General features: G+C 46.2%; 1 long non-coding RNA gene across 3 annotated transcripts; it reads right to left on the reverse strand.

Moving 5' to 3' along the window:
- Nucleotides 1–747: 747 nt before the first annotated feature.
- LOC142052444 (uncharacterized) lies at nucleotides 748–17,488 on the reverse strand. Of its 3 annotated transcripts, none has more exons than XR_012658842.1 (4): nucleotides 17,119–17,488; nucleotides 4,183–4,299; nucleotides 1,207–1,317; nucleotides 748–1,096 (listed from the first exon to the last, which is right to left on the reverse strand). It is a non-coding gene; the product is annotated as an uncharacterized LOC142052444 (long non-coding RNA). The 3 variants fall into 3 exon arrangements; XR_012658841.1 differs by lacking the exon at nucleotides 17,119–17,488 and adding an exon at nucleotides 15,469–15,710; XR_012658840.1 differs by lacking the exon at nucleotides 17,119–17,488 and adding an exon at nucleotides 13,836–14,919.
- Nucleotides 17,489–20,267: the final 2,779 nt, after the last annotated feature.

Genomic DNA, 20,267 nt, shown 5'->3' on the forward strand with positions numbered 1-20,267 from the left:
TGAGTTTACTGAAGGTAAGGAACTGCCCAAGAAACATTGCTAGAAAGATGTCACTTGGCCTATGTGGCTCTGAGGACATTATATCTGCTTAAAGGAATTCATGGCTGGCAGGGAAAGAAAGGTTTTCCTTTTTTTTCCTTTCTTTTTTTTTTTTATGCTGCTACTGAATATTACATAACTTGGTGCTGAATTTCTTACCTCTGGCTTTCACTTTAAGTGACTCTTCAGGCAACCTCCCAGAAAAAGGAACACTCATTTCTTATATAAAATACATGACCCACTCACACCAGCCTACCCCATTTTGTACCGTATCCCCCTTAGTGTGAGACATTAAGGCATGGACAGGTAATCCAGTCCAAGATTTATTCTGCTCTAATCAGCCCAGGCTTTGAGAATCTCCTTGTGGATTTTAGCCTGTGTTCAGTAGCTTATTGACTGCTGTTTTAATACTGAAGTCTTTCCAACCCAGCTGCAGTAATTACCCCTACGGAGCATGAGGAATCTCAGTTATAAACTAGCTGGCAATCTTGCAAAAATATGTCTCCTAGAGGACTTCAGGAGATTTCTTTCTGAAGTTAACCCTGTTAAATCATTCCTAAGCTGTCTTCAAATAAAGAATGAACCTTCAGAGTAACCCTTGCTTTGGTTTTAAATACTCTTTTTTTCCCTGTAGAAGTCAGCTGATCTTTGGAGCCTCCAAATCTCTCAAAGATCTTTCAGTTAAATACTCTCTAATGTTCTCCTGAAATGATGCAAACATCCAACAGGAAAGCTTAGGAGAGACATTAAGAGCTATTAGACTCTAAGTCAAAGCTTAACACAGTTTGTGCAGAGAATATGTCCTCTTACACTCAGCCAGGCAGAATATTTTCATTCAGTTTATATCAGAGAAGATTTATTGCACAGTAAATATTATATCAAAGCCTTAGCCAGCAGATCCAAATTCAGCTCTTGGCATTCATGTTAGGCCAGAGTTGGTGCAGGTGTACCATTGGGTAGAAATGGCACTGAGCTGTGGAGCCTCTCTGCATTAGCTGCGTAAACCCAGTCTGGCGCAGAAGTGTCTGTGACCCATTTGATGACAACCTAGAAGTAGCTGTAGAAAGGTGTGATGCCTGAAGGGCAAGCAGCCAAGTGACAAAAGCCATGATACAGCTGATACCCTTGTCATCAGAAGAGGGAAAGGGATGGGTGGGGAACACGAACCTGGATGGTAATCTGAGTTGTGCAGTTCTGGAGGCAACTCCGTCCAGGCAACCATTGAAACCCCACTGGTAAGCAAGAGATGATGCTGCCCAAATCTGTGGTGTTCTTTCTCTGCAGAAACAGAGCATTTGGAGTCAAACACTACTTAGAAATGTGCACCAAAGGCCAGCCTGCTGGGGAGATGCAGGACATAAAAGGCAACTAGCGCAGAATATTCCTTCAGCAGTGATTCATACTAATAAGGACTTTTTTAAAAAGTCATTTTTGTTTTGAACAAGTAACTAAAAGTTAAACAGTGTGCCACCTAGTCCCATTGCTGAGTCTAGATCCTGCATGCATGAACTTGGCTAGACTGGGAAGGACCCCTAATCACTCTGGGCTGCGTTCAGGCACCTGGCAGGAGGCAGTGGGGGCTCCAGGGATGCCCATGGAGGGAGAGGCTGCACAGCAGAGGGCTTCACTGCTACAGGCATTCATAAGAATGAGCTGGAGATAAAATGGCTTCTTCCTAGTCAGGCTGCTTTTTAACCTAGTCATGGTGAGTTTGGTCATTTAAGTTTTCAGACTGTCATACAAAGAAATGGAAGCAATTTAAAATTACTCTTTCCATATTTTTCCAAATAAAAAAAAAAAAAAATCTGTATTTTTAAAAACATACCAGTTAGTCACCATTACAGCAAATTCAGTAAGATCAAGACCAAGTAATGTTATTGTCTAATGGGGAGGTAATGTTATTTTCTTTCCCAGTACACTTTCTTAAGCTCAGTTCCACAGCATCCTCCATGAGAACAGCTGCCCTGCCCGAGTTTGGGCAGACTCTGTACGACCTGTGCATTTTTCCCATTGGTGGTGGTGGACTAAATTGAGACCTGTCAGGAAGTCTGCCGATTCTTCCAAAGCAACAAAACTTATCAAACTGCAGGTAAGAGGGATGTAACACTGCAGCCTGAGTACATTCATATCAGTTTCTTTTCATAAGATGGTTGTACTTTAGGTCCATACGGCTCACATCCATTAACTGTGGACTAATAGCACTGAAGGACTAAGAACCATGTGCAAAACCTGGCAACTGCTGTTTCTTTTTCTACCACATTTTAAAAAAAGCATTAGATCACACAGAAAATTAAATTGAAATAAGATAAAAGCTAATCCTAAACTGGCAAAAGCTAGCAAGATGGCTTCGAAGTTGATATGCCATCCTAAACTCCTTATCTTGTGTTAAGCGATTATTCATGTTGCATCTACCAGTGGCGTTAAGCCTAATAAACCTGAACCAGAAATACTATATTTGCATTTGTCCAAAAGGAGCTGAGCTAACCAAGCCAGAGTCCATCCTGCCAGCCCAGGAAGGCACCAGATGTTGCCCTCACACTGAGCACTGTGAGACCAGGACAGCTTTTATCCACCCTGGAGAATGAAGTCAAGGTAGCCCTGGGGCTCCTCACCCCTTGGCTGCCCCACAGGTAGTGCCAGCACCCCATCCTTGGCTCTCAGCAGGGACAGATTAGCTCTTTGGCTCAGTGGGAGAGCTTCGGCCACTGCCAGAGGCCTTGGGAAAAGGAGCAAGCTGTCACAGTACAGCTCTGCTCGTGCTAGAGCCCCCTTCTACCCCACCTGGCAAACTGATTTTGAATCTGGTTTTGAAGTCCATTGGGCTTTTTTGTTGTGTCATGTCAATTTTGAGCCCAGCCTGTTTAGCTGGTTGAGCCGTGGCCTCAGCCCCACAATAACAGGCCAGATCAGCTGGAGCAGGAGCAGAGCTCTGCTCAACCTGCTCTTGGTTTGGTTACATACAAAAGCTGTATATGCTTAAACCAGTCCTCTTCCAGGGATTAAACGGGCAACAGGGACTCTCAGCAAGGGCTGTGGGTAAGAGAGGGGCCCTGCAGAGTTAGACCTTAGTTCCAGCTAGGATGGTCATCATCCCCTGCCATCACCAGGAGGGGATGCAGGAAGGAGTGGACACACAGAGCTCCTGCTCCAGGACAGCCTACCAGCCCCCAGTAATCTGCCACTCACGCGTGTCCTGAGCTGGAGGCAGCGTCCGTTTATTTCAAGGGATTTCTCTTCCACCAGCGTATCTAATCACCGTTTGAGCATGTCTAATCACAACTGTCCCTGCAGCAAGGACCTCCACAGCTTGACTGCTTAATTCATGGAGAACCACCTCCTTGGCCTGCCTTGAACCTGCAGCCTGCTAATGCTAGTACTGGGAGAGACGGGCAGCACCTGGCCATGCTTGTTTCTTCCATGAAAATAAAAAAGAAACCCAGGAAAGCCAAAACCTGAGAGTATTGAAGAGCCTGAGTGTCAGATGAAGAATGCCAAGGGGAATACAAGCCAAAAAGCAGTATCTGGGTTGCTGTTCATGTTGACCCCCTCAGACTGTCAGTCCAGGTCCCAGGGCTGCTTATCTCTACTGGCTGTTGTTCACATGCCTTTCTCCCTCAAAGTGTAGGGAAAATAACACACATATCATAGACCACCACTGAGGGACAGGGCAGCACAGGAGTATTTTTCAGGACCACTAGATCCTGGAATGTTTGAAGGACCGCATGCTTCAGTTATGACCAAGGAGAAATTTCAACATTTTAATAGAAAATGGCCTAATAGCTCTCCTCAGCTGGGAGAGCACACAAGAAAAAATGAAGAACAAATAATAAGGTAGGGTTGATAGAAAAAGGTCCTGAAAGGTGATTAAAGTGTCGTACTTTGTGGGGTGTCCAGCCACAGTTATCAAAGCTCTGTAGCAGGCACTGCTGCTGAGAATATACTAGGGAGGTATGTCACCAAATCAGCCTAGTTAATTATCTTGGCCCTGCAGACGCTTTTCTTCAAAGTCAGGGAGGTTTAATTCAACATGCTAAAAACCCTTTTTATGTCAGAGGACATCTATCCTGACCCGGAGGGATGGTAGGAAGGGCAAAGATATTTTTAAATTAAAAAAAAACCCCACATATACACAAAGGCAAATACCTTCTGAGTGAATTGAGCAGTTCCTAAGAGACATCTTGGAGCAGCAAGGGAGCTGGGTAATCTTTAATAAGGGAATTCTTCAGAGACTGGAGTTTTGCTTTGGTTGCCAGCTGCCTCCTGGGGAGAGAAAACACTACGGAAATGAAATATGACCTTGCATGGTTGTGGCAGAGTATTTCCAGTCCTTTTCCTTGCCCATGTGAGTAACACTTCCTTGTGCAAGGAGCCCCATTTAACGGTTCCGTGTATGCCAGTGCTTCGTCACGGGTGACATTGCTGCGGTCTTTTACTTAACACACACAGACCTGGAAGATCTAACAAAACTATTTATTTTTACCCCTGAGACTTGAAGGTTGCAACAAATCTATAGCATTTGCTCAAGGCATCAGAAATTCTTGCAAGTCTGAATTTTGAGATGACCTTCTGCTGTCTCTCCTCTCCACTCACTCATGGCGTGTCCTCCTAGAGCAAGCATGGAGGGGGAGAAGGGTCTCACCCTGGCCAGCCCATGCCTGTGCCACGGAGCTAACCCAGGCACTGCAGCACACCCTGCCCACCTCTTGCCAGGGCAGCAACGGAACCATGCAGTACCTGGCCCCAGCATGGACAGGAACTCCCACCAGCACACCTCCCTGACTCCCCCCACATGCAGCCATTTGCAGCAATCTGGTTTTCTTTTTTTTCTTTTTTTCAATCATCTTGTCTAAAATAATTAAAGGGGAAAATTATTCCCCAAATAAAAATATCAACAACATCTGAGCTTCCCCACTTTAATCTGCACCCCTCTGCCAGCCAAGACCCTCCTATTAGCACTCTGCCGGTGTGTGATTTTGTTAAATGAATAGCTGATTGTAGAGTAATTACAACCTTCCCTGGGCTGCTGCTTTTTTTACCATTTGTTTTAATTTAAATTCCCACAAATGGTGGGAAGCCCCTTTTTTGTTCCTACGTTGCTCTGCCATGGTCTGTTCATTCCCTGTCACAGTTTTTTTCCCCCTGGTGAAGGGACGGCTGGGTAACTCTTGGGTGTAATCCCTGCCCCAGTCACATGTAATTTGGTACAGAATGAGTAAATGTGCCTGTACGGTCATTTTCATTGCCGTGCAGCAGTCTACCATCGGGATGGCGGCACTGTGATACCGTTACCTGTTTATCTCCTGGAGGTACAAGTACTGCTGGCAAGCCCCTGCCCATAGCTGTTTATATGCAAGGAGCTAATATCATAGCATTACAGTGCCCCTTGGTGAAACTATAATTAGGCAACGGTTTTATTTTACTGCTTGTGAGCACTCCCTGACAGCACAGCCACTGGGTGCTTTCCAAACTGCTACAGTTTCAGGCCCCAACCTGAAATCCTCATTTAGAAGAGGACTTTTACTGCTGCAAATCCCTCAGGTACCTCTCCAAGGCCCTGGCTTGCATGGGGGGTGCCAGGGCACTGTGCTGAACTGGGCAGGCTTGGCAAATGCCAGGGTGAACCTCTCTGCTCCATTGGCTCTGTGATGGCAGGACAAGGCACTGGAGGCATATGGTGATACACGTGGGCTGAGCAGGCAGGGCAGGGGGGTGCAGTGCCCCAGCAGCAGAGGTCCAAGCAGCCTCCTGGCCCCAGGAGTGGTGGGTGCAGAGGCTCAGCATCCAGCAGCACTGGTGTGACGGGTAAGAGCTGCAGGAAAGGACAAGTTGAACAGCAATGCCCTTTTTGTCAGGAAAGCTATTTTAAACCATCTTCTTTGTGGGTAGCCCTTTTGGCTCCCAAGTCTGTCTGAGGCAGAGGTGTAGAAAACGTTGGTGAGCAGAACATCAGAGCAGCACAAAGATGGTCTGTCTGCGTCAGAGCACAGCCTTTCACAGGACTAAGAGGCACACTCATGCTTGCTCATCTAAGACTAAGGGTACAAACACAGCCAAGGCTTCTGCAGCTACCTCAGAGCTCCTGTTATTTAGGGATTTCTTTGGGATTTTTTCTTTTTCCTCCAACACCAGAAACCTCTCTTTTTGCATAGTCTCCATGCAAGCCATGGAAAGCTGCATGGCCCTGGAGGACACCAGCTCACAGGACCCTAATAAAACAGCACTGACTGCTCCAAACAACTGCTTTTAGGGCTACTCCGATGCTAGATGGGCAGACTATAAGCATCTAGGGAGAAGAGTTATTGGCAAGAAGAGAGTCACTAAATCTGTTGTCTACAGTGATAGGGAGAAGGAAAGCCAAGAGCAAGGCAGGGACAGACTGCATCCCCTGGGACCACGGACAGCCCTGTGGTCTCTGGGGTTGCCTAGTCTTGGTGAAGCATTTCTGCATCCTTACTGGGGCTCAAGCCACCAGCTGGGTACCTAACAGCTGCTGGCCAGGGCTGAAGGTCTCTCCTGGCTGGAAGCAAGGGCTGGGAAGTTGGAGGGAAAGGGCAGACCTGAACCCTTGAGCCGCAGGAGGGCTGCAACCCCACAGTGCTGCCCTGGGAGCACAGTTCCCCTCTCCCAGGGGATGCCCACACTTGTCGAACATCTGCTTCCCCATGGCCACACTGGGCACTGTGTGTATTGACACAGGGCTCGGGACCTTCACATGGTTGTTGTCCAGCTTCAGCCACAGTGAACCTTGTGGCAAGCTAACTCCCAGCTTTCAAAAGCCTGCCAGATTGAGTTTCCTTTAAGCATTCACTCGTAGCAGTGACTTACATTTCTGGCATATGGGCAATGTGCCTGGCTGTCCCGATAAAATATGTCTATGCCTTCCCATCTTCAGCAGAGACCAAAGGCATTTTCAGTGTAAGGCAGAGCTGCAGCAACGTCTGCCTAAACTAACATTTCGTTTCCTTGCTACAGCTCACTTCTATTGTCATCACTTTCATGCCTCTAATTAACTTGCATCTGTTTCGTGTTTGAAGTTTATAACACTTGCCCACTTTGGCTACAGTAGTTTATAACCCAACACTAAACATATGTTTATGTTTACTACACACTAGCTCTGAATCCTTTGACTTGGCATTGTATCAGTTCATTATGCTATTAATGGAGAGTCTTTGAGACAGGGCTGAAGTCTTTAGTGGTAATAAATTGGGGAATCATTTGGAGATGGTTGAAGAGAGGTAGCCAGTGAGGACATGCCTGGCCTGATGTCCAGAGGTGTTGAGCACTTGCCACCCACCCTGTAACCACTGGGATTTTTAGCACCTCCAAACGCTTTCAGCAAAACTGTTGTGTGGATCTCAAAGGAAAGACTTAAATCCTGTGCCATCTTGCCTCCAGAGACCCCCAGCACGTCCTACCTACCTTTAAACTAAGTGCCCATTGACTTTGCATTAGGGCTAATGAGATCTTCAAAAGGGCTACAGATGGCCGGGGGGAGGGTGGGTGTTTGTGTAATGTACCATATTACATATATAATGTATAGTATATTGCTGAGTAATACTTAACACCTGCTGTAGCTGTAAGGTAACAGGCTGGTGTCCTGGCACAAGCTGAGGTGAATATTAAGGTCCAGTTGGCAATTTAGACCAGTTTCACATTCATTAGCAACAGCACAGCTACTTGTGTTTTCTACCAGACATGATAAATCATGCCAATGTCTGGGTGAAGTAAGCACACCGCCTCTTCATAGCCTGAGCCATTAAGGTGATGCCTAGATAAATGTGTTTATTTTTCATACAGATAACAGGATGCTCCTTAGAGCTAATAAGTATTTACTTTCTCTTGCATTGCTATTATCTCCCTCATTGAGAACTGTAATTGGCATCACTGATCGTTTGTGTAGTTTGCCTTCTAATTTTTTTGTGTGTGCTATGGTTCACTCAAGCTGCAATGTTCATTAAGTCAATGCAGGAAAAGCTATGTTTGATCTCTGCCTTTATACTGCTTGGACTGATCTACCAGGGAGCTGTGCATAAGCTGCTCCTGTGACACAGCACAATACTTCACATTGTACATACAATTCAAAAGGGACAACCATACATTTTCCATCCAACAAAACACCCTCCCTGCTAATATTATCATCAAATACTTGAATTAGCTGCTCCCACTTCTCTCATGGTTTCATGATGGGGATAGACAGCCAAATCCTGAGGATCTTACTGGGGCAAGCTTCTATCACCAAACCAAAGGGCAGGTGGCATGCAGCTCCTGTCTGGGGACCCAGAGATGAAAGGACCTTCCCCTCTCTCTCCCTCTGCACAGGCACTGCTCTCAAGAGGTGGTTTCACACCAGACATTTTCTGCAAGCATGTGATCTCTGGCTGCCAATTAAAAATGTCACAAGAGTCTTCCTGTTATTGACTCCGTACAGCAAGGATTAAATAAAACCACAGCCATGACACATAAGGAAATGCCTACTCGTAGAGCTTGAGATGCAGAGATTGGTGTTGCCTTGCTGAAGTCAATGCCATAAAGCTGGTTTGCTGCAACACGCATCTGACCAAGCATCTCCAGGACAGCTGTTCTTCCTGTTCAGGAGAAAGCATCAGTTTACATTCATCTGCAGTCATCTACTTTTTTCAGATAGCAAGGGCTGCACAAATAATAGATTTACAATAATAAAATCTGTACAGCAAATTGACCTGGAAAGTAAAATCATTTGCATAGCTTTTATTTTTTTTCTGTCTTCTGTACACCCATATAGGTGTGAGCACACACTGACAGGCACACTGTGAAGAGCCTCTGCTTTCCGAACAGTCTCTGAGGAGAAAAGCCATCCCCAGCACAACAGCCATTGTAGAAGGACCTCAGCACCCTCAGAGTGTGGCTGGAAGGAACATCAGCTCCTTCAGCATCCCCCTGTAGAAAAGGCCATCAAAAATAGGAGACCAGGCCAGCCATGGCATACGTAGCTAAGGATGATCCAACCCAAACCAATGAAGCTTTGCTTCCCCTCTGTACTGGGCTGCGTGTGCCTTACACCTGACTGCTCTTCAGTAAGAAGCAAGCTGGAAGAGAGTCACCCCAGTTTTTGCTATGTCCACCTGCACTACTTCCTAACCTGTTAGAAATCTGGAATAGGGAAATACTCCTTAGTTCTTTTGTTTTGCTTTTCTCTCATCTCGTTGGGTAGGAAATGCCCAGACTCTTCCCCTATTTAGCAGAAAATCAATTCACCTATTCTCAAACCTTCAGAGCAGAGAAGAATCCATTAAGCTCATTTCCATTTGTCCTAGCAACAAATCATTATATGGAGACATGAAGAAAATAATTTTGTATTACTTTTTCCATTATCTAGTTCTCACTTGCTGCCATTTCCCATTTGCCTAGCCTGACTTCTTTATTCTCCTTGTGTCCAGCCCATAGCAATTATCTCAATATCTAGGAAAAAGCATTAGGTTTTAAGATCTCAGGCTCCATTTTGACAAAGGCTTTGCAATCCAGAGACACTAAGGGGAGAGGATTAAACTTCCATCTGTTTGCCTTGAGGGGGCAAAGCAGAGAAATCAGAGAGGTTTCAAAAGATGCTCGCATGATAACATTGCACACTCACTAGGCAGGAAAGTCTCAGGTAGGATGTATCTGCTTGGGAGTCATCCCAGTCACCAACCGGAACAAGTTCTTTAAAATTCACTTTATAGACAGCAGGCTGGAAATACTCCTCCACATGCCTTCCTCCGGAGCGCGTGATTGCTTCTCTAGACCTCTGCCATTTGCAGCTACAATGTTTCAGGCAGGAGTGAGGCAGTGGCCCAATCCTCCACACAGCTGAAGCACGAGTGGAACACCAGCACAGCATCACCCAGAGGGAGCAGAGAGATGCCGGGGAAAAGCAATCCCATCCCTTCATATGGGTGAGCATGCCATAGCACAGCAGGGGCAGGAGGGGTGGTAGGACCTGGTCCCCTGCAGCACCCCAATCCTGGGGCCACTGTCCCCAAGGGGAGAGGTGCAGGAGCTGCCTCAGTCTCAGTCTGGCCGCGAACCAGGTGCTGGCAGAGACCTTTCCAGGGACAGAGCTGAGTGCAGCGTGAATCATCAGCCTCCACTGCCCCACCAGCGGCTGGTGACTAACTGTATTTGCTCCCATTCTTTGTGTTTTGGGGAGAACAAACATAAACAGGCTTAGCAGTAATTGTTGCTATGTCTATACTGTTTCCTCCTTCGGCCGAGTAGGGGTTTTCCCTCACACATGTAGTTTTAGAGCAGCATTTTAAGTCTTTTTTCTTATTTTTAAGAAATAGTGTGAACATTTCTTGGCCGGTGGGAGAAGAAGGAAGGGATCTCCAAGGAGGCATTTCTGATTTGGTGCAGATTCTGGGGAAAACTTTCTGTAACCTGTCTACAGAAGAGGACTGGTCCACCCTGGGCAGCAAGCACTGCCACAACACAAAGCAGATTGTTTCCCAGTGCCCTGGAGAAGTCCCCATTGGCTCTGGAAAGATCAGCTGTAGGGATGACATCTCTAAGGACATAGCCCAGAAACACAGCACCCTTGGAAATACGTCTCCTGGTAGGATCATCAAGCATCTCAAAGGCTGGTCTGGAGAGCCAGCTGCTGCCACACATCCTTGCCTGGGAAGCACTTCTGTGTGTACATGCCCCCATACCTATAGTCCCTTGCACATACTTGTACATATGCAGGTTTCATTGCACATTGATGTATTTAGTGGGAATCTGCAGCTTATGTCTGGAATGGACCTGAAAGTCCTTGAAGCATGAATTCTTCTCCCTACCTGGAGAACATACAGATTGGTGACAGGAAGCAGGGAGAAGAGCAAAGGGTGAATGTGCAGTCAGCTGGACAGGACACTCAGATAACTCAGGTTTTACTATATTATTAATTATATAAAACATTACACAATTATAAAATCAATTATATAGTACCGATATGTAAATTAATTACATAATTCCAGCCTCATCTAGAAGACTTAGACAATTTTATTTATAAGTTTTATAAACACATGTTTTTATGTATTTTAGAATATGTATAACCCAAAACCCAGCAAGTAGAACACTTTCCTGAGAGACAGGAGACCTTCGGTCAAGCTTTCACTTATGCAAAACCCAGAGGACTGTTTAGTGACAGTGCCCTAGCAAGGCAACCTGACCCAGGCTGGCCATGAGCACAGGCTGCCAGCCTCTTCAGCCTGCAGTTAGGCATTTCATTCCAGGTTTAAGCTCAGCTCTGTGTTCTGCCTGCAAGATGGACCATTTAAGGAGCTGAAATCTTGCTGCGAGAAGCCTGCCTGTGCTGGGTAACACCGCAGCTCCTACCACCGTGCAGCCAGCTCTGGTGATGGCTTTGCCCCTCTCTGGGAGCTGGGAGCTTTGGGGGGAGATGCCTGCTGCAGCACCTGTGAAACACTAAGCACCACGAGGCACAAACACACCAATTCCACAGACATTATGTGTGTGTAATACAGCATCATCAAAGAGCTGTATGTAATGAGATGAAGCCCATATGCTTCCTAACGCTGGCTGCAGCCAACTTGTCAGACCCTTGCCCACATGGGTGCAGAAGGCTGGAAGCCAACTCATCCATGCTGGGATGGATTCATCTGTTGCTTTTCCTGTTAATTTTCATAGCATCCAGATAGTCCTGATAACGCTATCCCTCTCTTTACACATCACATCTCAAGGGGCTTACTTATTACTACAGCTACAGTTGGGACTATTTACAGGGAAGAAAATAGATTTTGCATGCTCTGATCTTCCTTTTGTGCCAAATCCTTCCACTTTGGCCCAGGCAAAACCTCCTAGTGACTTTCTCTGGCAGGACTCCACTGTCTTGTTCTAAAACCTAGTGTTTCATGGCAATTACTCTCCAATTACTGCGATTCAACAATAGCTTTTTAGAAAGCTGTTGGAAAAAAAATCCCCAAGATCAAGAAATGGTGGGTTTAAGTATCTGTAAGTCCAGATGGGCAACTTTTACTCAAAGGAGAAAACTGGCTGGTTGCAGAGGAAATCAGAGGGATAAGATACTTAAGTAAAGACTGGAAACGATACCTGTATATTGTATTTCTGATTCATTTTCACTGAATCATATAGGTAGCAGACCCCTGTAATCTTGCTGTTGGATGTTTCTGTCAAATGGTGCTGGGACAAAAATCCACTGAAAGCATCCCCAGCTGTGATTAAGCGTACACCAGGTCATCTGTCCTGCAGCAGCACTTTTCTCAAGAGCAGACAACTCAAGAATCCCAATACTGTCACCTACTTGCTTACAAATTTGTCATATGTAATGAAATACTCTGGAAACTCTTTGTGAGCAAAGAGTTCCTAGGGTATTTCATTACTTATTACAAATTTGCCAATTGTTCATGAATGACCAAATATTAATATGAAGATAGGGAGCAGCATCAGAAGAGATCCACTCTTTCGATAAGAACGTTCATGTTCAAGGGGCACCTATTCAGTGCTGTACACAGGACGGTTACGTCAGGCTCATCAATTGCCATTTAAAAACAGCAAATGTCATTGAATATTTGGCCATGTATTGAAGATTACTAGGCCATTATAATCTGTTTGCTAAGATGCTGATAGGAGAAAGTCGCATGCCTCCTGCATGTGAGGAGGCGCTCTGTGAGTACAAAGAGCTCCTGGAGCCCTTGGGGCAGCGGGTGCACTGGCTCCAGCACGCATGCAGCCCCAAGGTGGAGCAGACTGTTTCTCTGATACCATGTACATAACACTCCACCCAAGCCTCCCTGTGTAAACAGAAAATAAAGTCAAATTATGCCAGTAAAGAGTGGATTACACTGGTCACCAGGAGAGCTTGTGTATGTTCAGCCATAATCTAAGATAAGGTACTTGCCATAAAATATCTCCTGGAAGACGCAAGATGCCAGCAGAATCACCAGCATTTCACGTCACCAGTGAGGACAGCAGGGCTGGGGGACTGAGGAATGGGTCAGAGCTGTTCGGGACCACAGAAGTCCCCAGGGCCGAGGGGAGCCCCTCTCTCTTGCAGGAGAAAGACAGAAGCATTGATTGCCACCAGCAGATAGAAAGGGACGAAGTTCATTTCAAAGAGGTAAAGGGTGACAATCTTTCTACAGAAAAACTGTCCCACAGTCAGTAAAGCACAGCAGTAATTGGCACACAGATAACGGAGCATATAACGAAGGCAGAGATTACAGAACCCTACAACCAATCCATCCTGCAGCAAAAAGCTGCTGTAAAGAAGTTTTAAGGCTAACCTATAAACACAATTAGAAATTTAATGCTTTGGTATAGGATGTTTTTAAGAAGAAAAACTTATGACAAGTTTCATTGGCATTACAATAAACAAAAAAAAATCTGAGCAGGTCCCACATTTGGTGCATTTCTTACAAACAAAAAGCAGAATTTTTTTCTGTCATCTGTTGATGCAGGAAAAAGTGTTGTCAGCTTCTGATATAAAAGCTACATGAAAAATCACTTCCAAGAGAATTAGTTTTATCATTTTTATTTATGAAAAGGAAGACCCTGTCATCCGGACCTGTCCTGTCCCATCCCAAGGTGAGGCTCCTCATAGGTGGAGGCTGGCAGAGGCTGGCTCCACTTGCCCACCCAGGAGCCCACCGTGGGGGGACCATGCTCCTGTCCACCCCCCAGCTGGCAAGCAGGCAAGTGGAATTGGGTCGGAAGAAACTTAGTTGTGGCTGTCCCTTACAGTCCCCGTAGGGAAAAAAAATCAAATAAGGGAAAGGTTATTGCAGACTGATAACAGCTAGGGAGGCTGGGAACAGTACCTGTTGCCAGGGAGAGTTTGCTCCAGCGCAGGCAGGGCCCCCTGTATCTCCGGCCCTGCGGGGAGAGGTCGGGGAAAGGCATCCAGAGGAGGGAGGGAGCTGGAGAGGAGCACGGCCACTAGATGAGGAGCTGAGGAGAGATTGCAGCCAGCCAGACCGGGGGCCCAGGTGGTCAGGGAGTGAGATTTGAGGAGGGGGTTTTGTGGGAAAAACATTGCATGTGTTCATGTAATTAAAACATTCATCATCACACACATGCGCGAAGGAAGAGAATTACGGCTGAACACACAGCTTTGGACACTTGGTAGCCTTTGAGAGCTGGTCTTCTGCAGGTGTAGCAATCATGTTGTGATTTCTTGTGTGCAAAATAATAAAAGACTGTAGGTGATGGAAATTTTTGCAGAGAGAAATGGAAAAGAGCAATCCCTCCAGCAGCAAGATTGCTACAGAAGCACCCGCTCTTCTGCACTTGCTGCTTTATGCTGCTCTTGTTTACTCAGGAGAGAGCACAGGCTCCTGCCTGGAGGGGGCAAATGGAAATGCATCACCCCATGGCTAGAAATAAGTCACATAAAGCCGCAGCTTGGCCCGAGGCTCACGTGCCAGTGAGGTGCCCACAGGCACAGGGCAGGGGTGGTGTGGATTCACTGGGGAGCGTTGGTTTGGGTTTGGGAAGCTAAACCAGGTATGACTTCAAAACCTTTAAAAAGTGCCCCCTCCTGAGCACAGTCTCACGGTGCAGCGGAGCCAGCCCAGCACCCCATGAGCACAGCCATCCTTTCCATCACGCTGTTGGGGTGCTCCTCCCCCCACCATCTGTGGGAAGAGCTGGCTGCAGTCCAGGACAAGGCTCCTGAGCCAGGTGAAAGTCTGCCCCTGACAAATCCATGCTAATTTGGACCCTGGATTGTGTCCAGCTGGGACTTCAATTCCCCATTGCCACCCCAGCCAGGGCAGCCGGACCACCGTTGTGGAGAAAACACCAACCCGATGGCCACAGTTAGTGTGTTTGAACGCTGGCTTTGCTGCATTAACTCTCAAAGCTCCCCACCAGGCTTTAACAAAGCAAATGCCATGGCAGGAGGGACACGCCACCCCCCCCCCACCGAGCCTGGTACAGCCCCCCAGCAAACGGGCCGGCTGCAACTGCAGGTGCCCAGTGTGGAGCTCAACAAACCCCTGCCAGCCCCTGTGACAAAACACCCCCCACCGGGACCGGAGTGAATTATGCGCATCCTTAAGTATGTGCAGGATAGAGGCCTTTTAGTTCACTGGGTTAAAATACCAGAACAATATAAACCACGTCTGCCTCTGGAACCCACTGCACTTCATAAAAATGCTGGGGACCCTGCTGGAGCTAAGCCATTGTTGATAGCCATAAAAAATTGGTTAATAAATCTTCTTCCACTGATGAAATAGCTACTTCACAGCCAGAACTAAACAAATTGAGCATTTCAAAGCAACCTGCTTGACACAAGCCCTGATTTGCACACAAATACAAGCATCCCCACCGCCCAGCCTGGGCAAGACCCTGAGCCCGCACTGTTCCCCCCTCCCTGTTGTCACAGCCGAGCGCCCGGAGGAGATGTACTGCACCAAGATTTTTCTCCCGAGTGACAGGAAGGGGATTTACCTCTGCAGCCTGCAGGCTGTTGGCGTGAAACCATCCCAAACGCAGAGACCAGCCCGGCGCACCGTGGCCACGCTGGCTACCCCACCGGCACTGCCGGGCTGCCGCTCCCCTGCCGCCCGGAGCCTCTGTCGGAGACGGACGCTACAAGTGCATCATGATGCTACCTTTACTTGGTTTTGGTTGCTCTCCTTTTAAAAACGGAAATGTAATTAAAAGTAAGGCAAGCGCTCATCCCCCTGCTGCTCCACAGACACTATCCTGAAAGTTTAATCTAATAGGTAAGAAAGTAATTAGAGATTCCGTTCTTAACAAGCTGTATCAAGTTAGTGTTTTCTAAATGCAGCTGATAGCCAAGGGGAAGGAAATAATACATTTCACTAGCCTTTCCCAACTGCACAGGCGTTGCTGTGTTATAATAATGTGATAACTAGAAAGAGAAAAATACTTTCATGCTCCAGTTTTAATAAAAACTTCTTAAAAAAGAAAGTCCCACTCTAAATTCATGCCAGTGTCTTTCTTTGAGAAGTCAGGGCTGACTTGTTCTCTTTCCTCCTACCTATAGGGAAGAGAGCAGGGCTGGGCTGTGGAGCAGGACCTGCTTCCAGGCAGAAATACTCAGTGAAAAGTTGCATCTAAATATTGATGCTTCGACAGAACTCACTATTTGCTTAACTGGATGTTATATGTATGTCACACTGGGGAAGAAAAAGCACATTTTTAGACCCTTTTAGCAACAATGGATAACTTGGAAACAGTGATAAGCAAATCCTAAATTTTTCAAAGCCGTTTCTTTTGGGGCTCAGATTTCCTGATAACTTGTTAGGATTTGGGTTTGCAAGACAGGTGGCTGGCATTTCTAACTCCCTGCTCCCTTTAGGAGACATCAAACTGAGCGTTAAACTCCGACGGTCTTGAAAGTTCAAGTCAAGGTGGGTTTTGTTTGGCTTTTCCCCCTGAAGGTCAATTCAGGATTGAATCCTTTTGTCAAGGTTGGCTGGAGAGCAGAAGGCTCTGTTAATCCGCAGGCACTGCGGCTCCCTCCTGGCTTCCTTCCCCTGCAGTTTGTTTTACTTTAGGATTCACCGCCTGGGATTGTAAAGGCTGCAGACAAGGGTTAGAGGTGAAACAAAGAAAAAGAGGTTGGTTGTTTATTTAGAGGGAGCCAGAATTCATAATGTTGGAGACACTGAGCCCCTCCCAAGTGATAACTGTAATTTTACAGCACCTCTCCACAACCTTTTTTTTCCCCAGAAATAAAATACAGTGACAGATTCAAAATTACCATTTCCCAGAGTAACTCCTAGAACCAAAACAAGAAAGAGTTTTTTCCTGCAGTGACCAGCCACCAGAACAAAACAAACATGCTTCCTTTGTTCTCCACATGGGAAAGCATCTGAAAAAAGAAATAAAGACAACCTTGCCTCCTTCAGAAATGTGTTTCTTTTACTCATTCAACTCTATCTTATGGTGGAGGTCTTTTTTTTCACCATAGATCTTTTTTCCTTGGGAGATAATCTTATCCCCCTCCTTTTCAATGAGAAGGCCAAATTTTGCTTCCACTTATTTGCTGTGGAACCCCACTGACCAGTAGCTAACAGGCACGTCCCATCCCGCACGGGCAGCCCAGCGATGTATTTTCCCTGTCCATACCTTGTTTTAACGATCATGACAGCAGCCAAGGAAGGTGCAGATGTATCCATTATACCTAAGAAAAACCTTGCTCTTTCCCCAGGCTTTCCTGGGTTTTTGCCCTCCAGGGCAGCATCCGCTTGCAATGAGATGGCTGGATTTACAACAGAGCAAGTGGTTGTACAACAACAAAAACTGGATTCCAGGGTTCCGATAAGAGAAGGTAAGCCGCCCTGCGACCAGACCCTGGCCAGTCACCCAACCACTAATCCAGGGTGAATCTGCTGGCGTCAGTGGCTTTACACTAAACACCCACTGGGGTGAAAAATGAGAGTCACAGCTCGGCTCAGGCAGCCCAGCTCCAGCACTCTGCTACCAGAAGTGGCTGCTTACTTTCAAGCTCTCTGCACAGCCTGTAATCACCCAATATTGAAACCAGATTTACAAGCTCTTTAGAGGAGGAGAAGTTTGTGATTTCCAAAGCAGACACATTTGGTATTTCAGAAAAAGGTCAAGCCCCCTGTGGAGTAAGGGGGTTTTAATAGAATCAGTTCAGTAGGAGTTAAGAGGAGACATACCAACCCAGCGGCTCTCAAAGATGGGAGAAGCACAGACATAAGAAAAGCCACAACCATTATTGTTTTGAGGAAAGAATTGGGGAAAGAGAGAGGCACGGGGGAAGCTAAATTACATCTTGGACGTTTGATTTCATTTATTCTGATCCGAGAGACTTTTTCAGTTAGGAATAGAGAGGGTTGTCCCTCTTATGCTCCAGGGCTTGCAGCAGTTTCAAAGAAAGGAGTGTTTGTTATTGTCTGCAGGGGAAATCTGAGAGCACGTAGCACAATGACAAATCCAGGCTCCTAAGTCAAATGCATTTTAAAAAGATAGCCACTGTCTCACCTCCTCGGCCTCCAGCCTCCAGCCAGGCTCTTCAGCTGTTAATGTTTGTACCCCACCTCACTAGGTTGCATGCAGTGGGTGACTAGGATTGCCTTTTTCCACGCCAGTATGGCACCTGGCAGCTGGGAAACCCTTGGAATATCACTAAGGTCCCTCTTTGTCACGGAAATACAGGTTTTCTAAAAATTGTAACGGACAGCTGGCGTGGCTGAGGTCTGCAGGTAATATAAGCAGCTACCACAGAAATATTTACTAGCGATGGCTACGGCTTGCTCCGACACCCTTCGGACTCTGCAGTCAGCAGTTTCAGTGAAAAGATTTGGGGCTCGTTCCATAACTCACATAGTTGCTGCCAGACAGACACCAGAGCTCATAACAGTTTCCTGAATATATGGGCTTTACAATAAATGGGAAATACAGATTTCATCCTTATAAGACTCACAGCCCAGAAACTTCTAGGCCGTATCAGCTACCACACCTAAACCCTACATACTGCACCAGGTAACAACAGCCCCAGGAGATGGCAGCTGCTAACCCGAGTGCATCCCCAGCGCTCCATGGCCCTGCTCCCAGGACTGCAGGGGAGAGCAAACAATCTCTTTTATTCTTTAAAACATCTCCACAGCAAGGGGCCAATTAGAGTGTCCTGGTCTTAGTAGCCTTTTAACGGCAAGCATAAATAGGCCCTTATGTATTCAAATCAGCAGCAAATGAGTGGTGAAGGACACAGGATGCTTAAAATGACTATACAACATGCTCCCTCGGATTTCTGGAGAAAGCACTTGGAAGGTTTAGCCATCAGATCTTCTAACTCATCTAGTCATCAGAACTACCGGTGCAGCTAAGCCCGACAGTGTTCCAGGTTTGTCCCTTTCAGCACCAGGTTCCCAGCCACTCATTCCCAAAAATAATACGCTTGGCAGAGCAGACAACTGCCCTAGACTTTCAGATCAGTGCAAAGGAAGGGCAGAGCTCTTATAGGAAAGCAGCACTCTGAAAGGTCAGCCAGAAGACCACAGGCCAGATTCCAACAGCATTTGTAGCCACATAATTTCTTAAACTTTAGCAGCAGAAAAAGGTAGAAATCTGAGAACATAGTTCTCTGCATTAAAAGCAACTCTCCTCGCACTTTGAGTAAGAGTCAGCAGCTTGAGGTACAGAGATGAAACGAACCCTTCTAAACTACGCTTCAGTATTGCAAACATGGGCACAGTGGGACCTTGGCATTCCCAATGCACTCAGCCAGTATGAGTGCTTAGCTATACAGCCCAGTTTGCAATATCGATACCTCTGTTTGCACAGCCAAGTGACCAGCTTATCTGCAACAAGCCTACGACATAGTTTAAGTGTACTTTCAGGAACACCAGCCTGTGACCAAGAGGGGCAGGTTTCCCTTGCTTGCATCCCTTTGCATTTCAGGCTGCGTATCCCAAAGCAACCTCCCACAGCAGCATTTTGGACCCATCTTTTGCCATGATGCACCGTCTGCCTTTTAAGCAAATCTATGTCAATTAATGCAAAGTCTAATAAAGCAAAGAAATAGAGTAAGCTCCTTGGATAATCCAGAGATTTTGTTTGGTTTTAGCAACTAGGCATTGAATAAGTAGAATGATCAAGTGAAGCCAACTAGCTGAAGGAGTAAGAAACAACTAAGTACACAAATCCTGGCAGAGAAGAAGTCACTATGCAAGACTAGCATAAAGGAGGAGCCAGAGATGAAAGTGAGTACACTGTTGGTTCTTCAGTCCCACACAAAAAGTAGCAGCATGTGATACCAAATTACACTACAGAAGAGCAAGGCAGATGTTTGCCACTGTGCCCCAAGGGTTATCAGCAGAAGAAAAAAATTTTTATATATATATATAGCAGAACAGATGGTGTGTTTTGGAGGTTCCTTCCTCCCAAAAAAAATTTGAGAGTAAAAGATAGAAAAGGAAAAAAGATCACAGAAAACAAGAACTGTAAAGTGAGGGAGGAAAACTAGCTATAAAGAATTAGGAGCCACTTCATTAACAGAGAGGAAGAAGTAGTTACCACACAAAAGCTGCAGAAGAATTCACCCAGGTTGTAAGCAAAATGCAATAGCCAAGAACTGAGTATGTGGGTTCACTGCCACTTCAAGTGTTAAACAATAAAGCTGCCACCCTTGTTCTGGAATAACCGCCTAATTTCCCTCACAGAGTAGGAAAACAGACTCTTGTTTTCAGAATCTCATTGTTATGCGCAGCATTACCATGCATACCACCCCAATTTGTTTCCCACCACAC

The sequence above is a fragment of the Phalacrocorax aristotelis genome, chromosome 2, assembly GCF_949628215.1.
Source record: "Phalacrocorax aristotelis chromosome 2, bGulAri2.1, whole genome shotgun sequence".
Classification (NCBI taxonomy): Eukaryota; Metazoa; Chordata; class Aves; order Suliformes; family Phalacrocoracidae; genus Phalacrocorax; species Phalacrocorax aristotelis.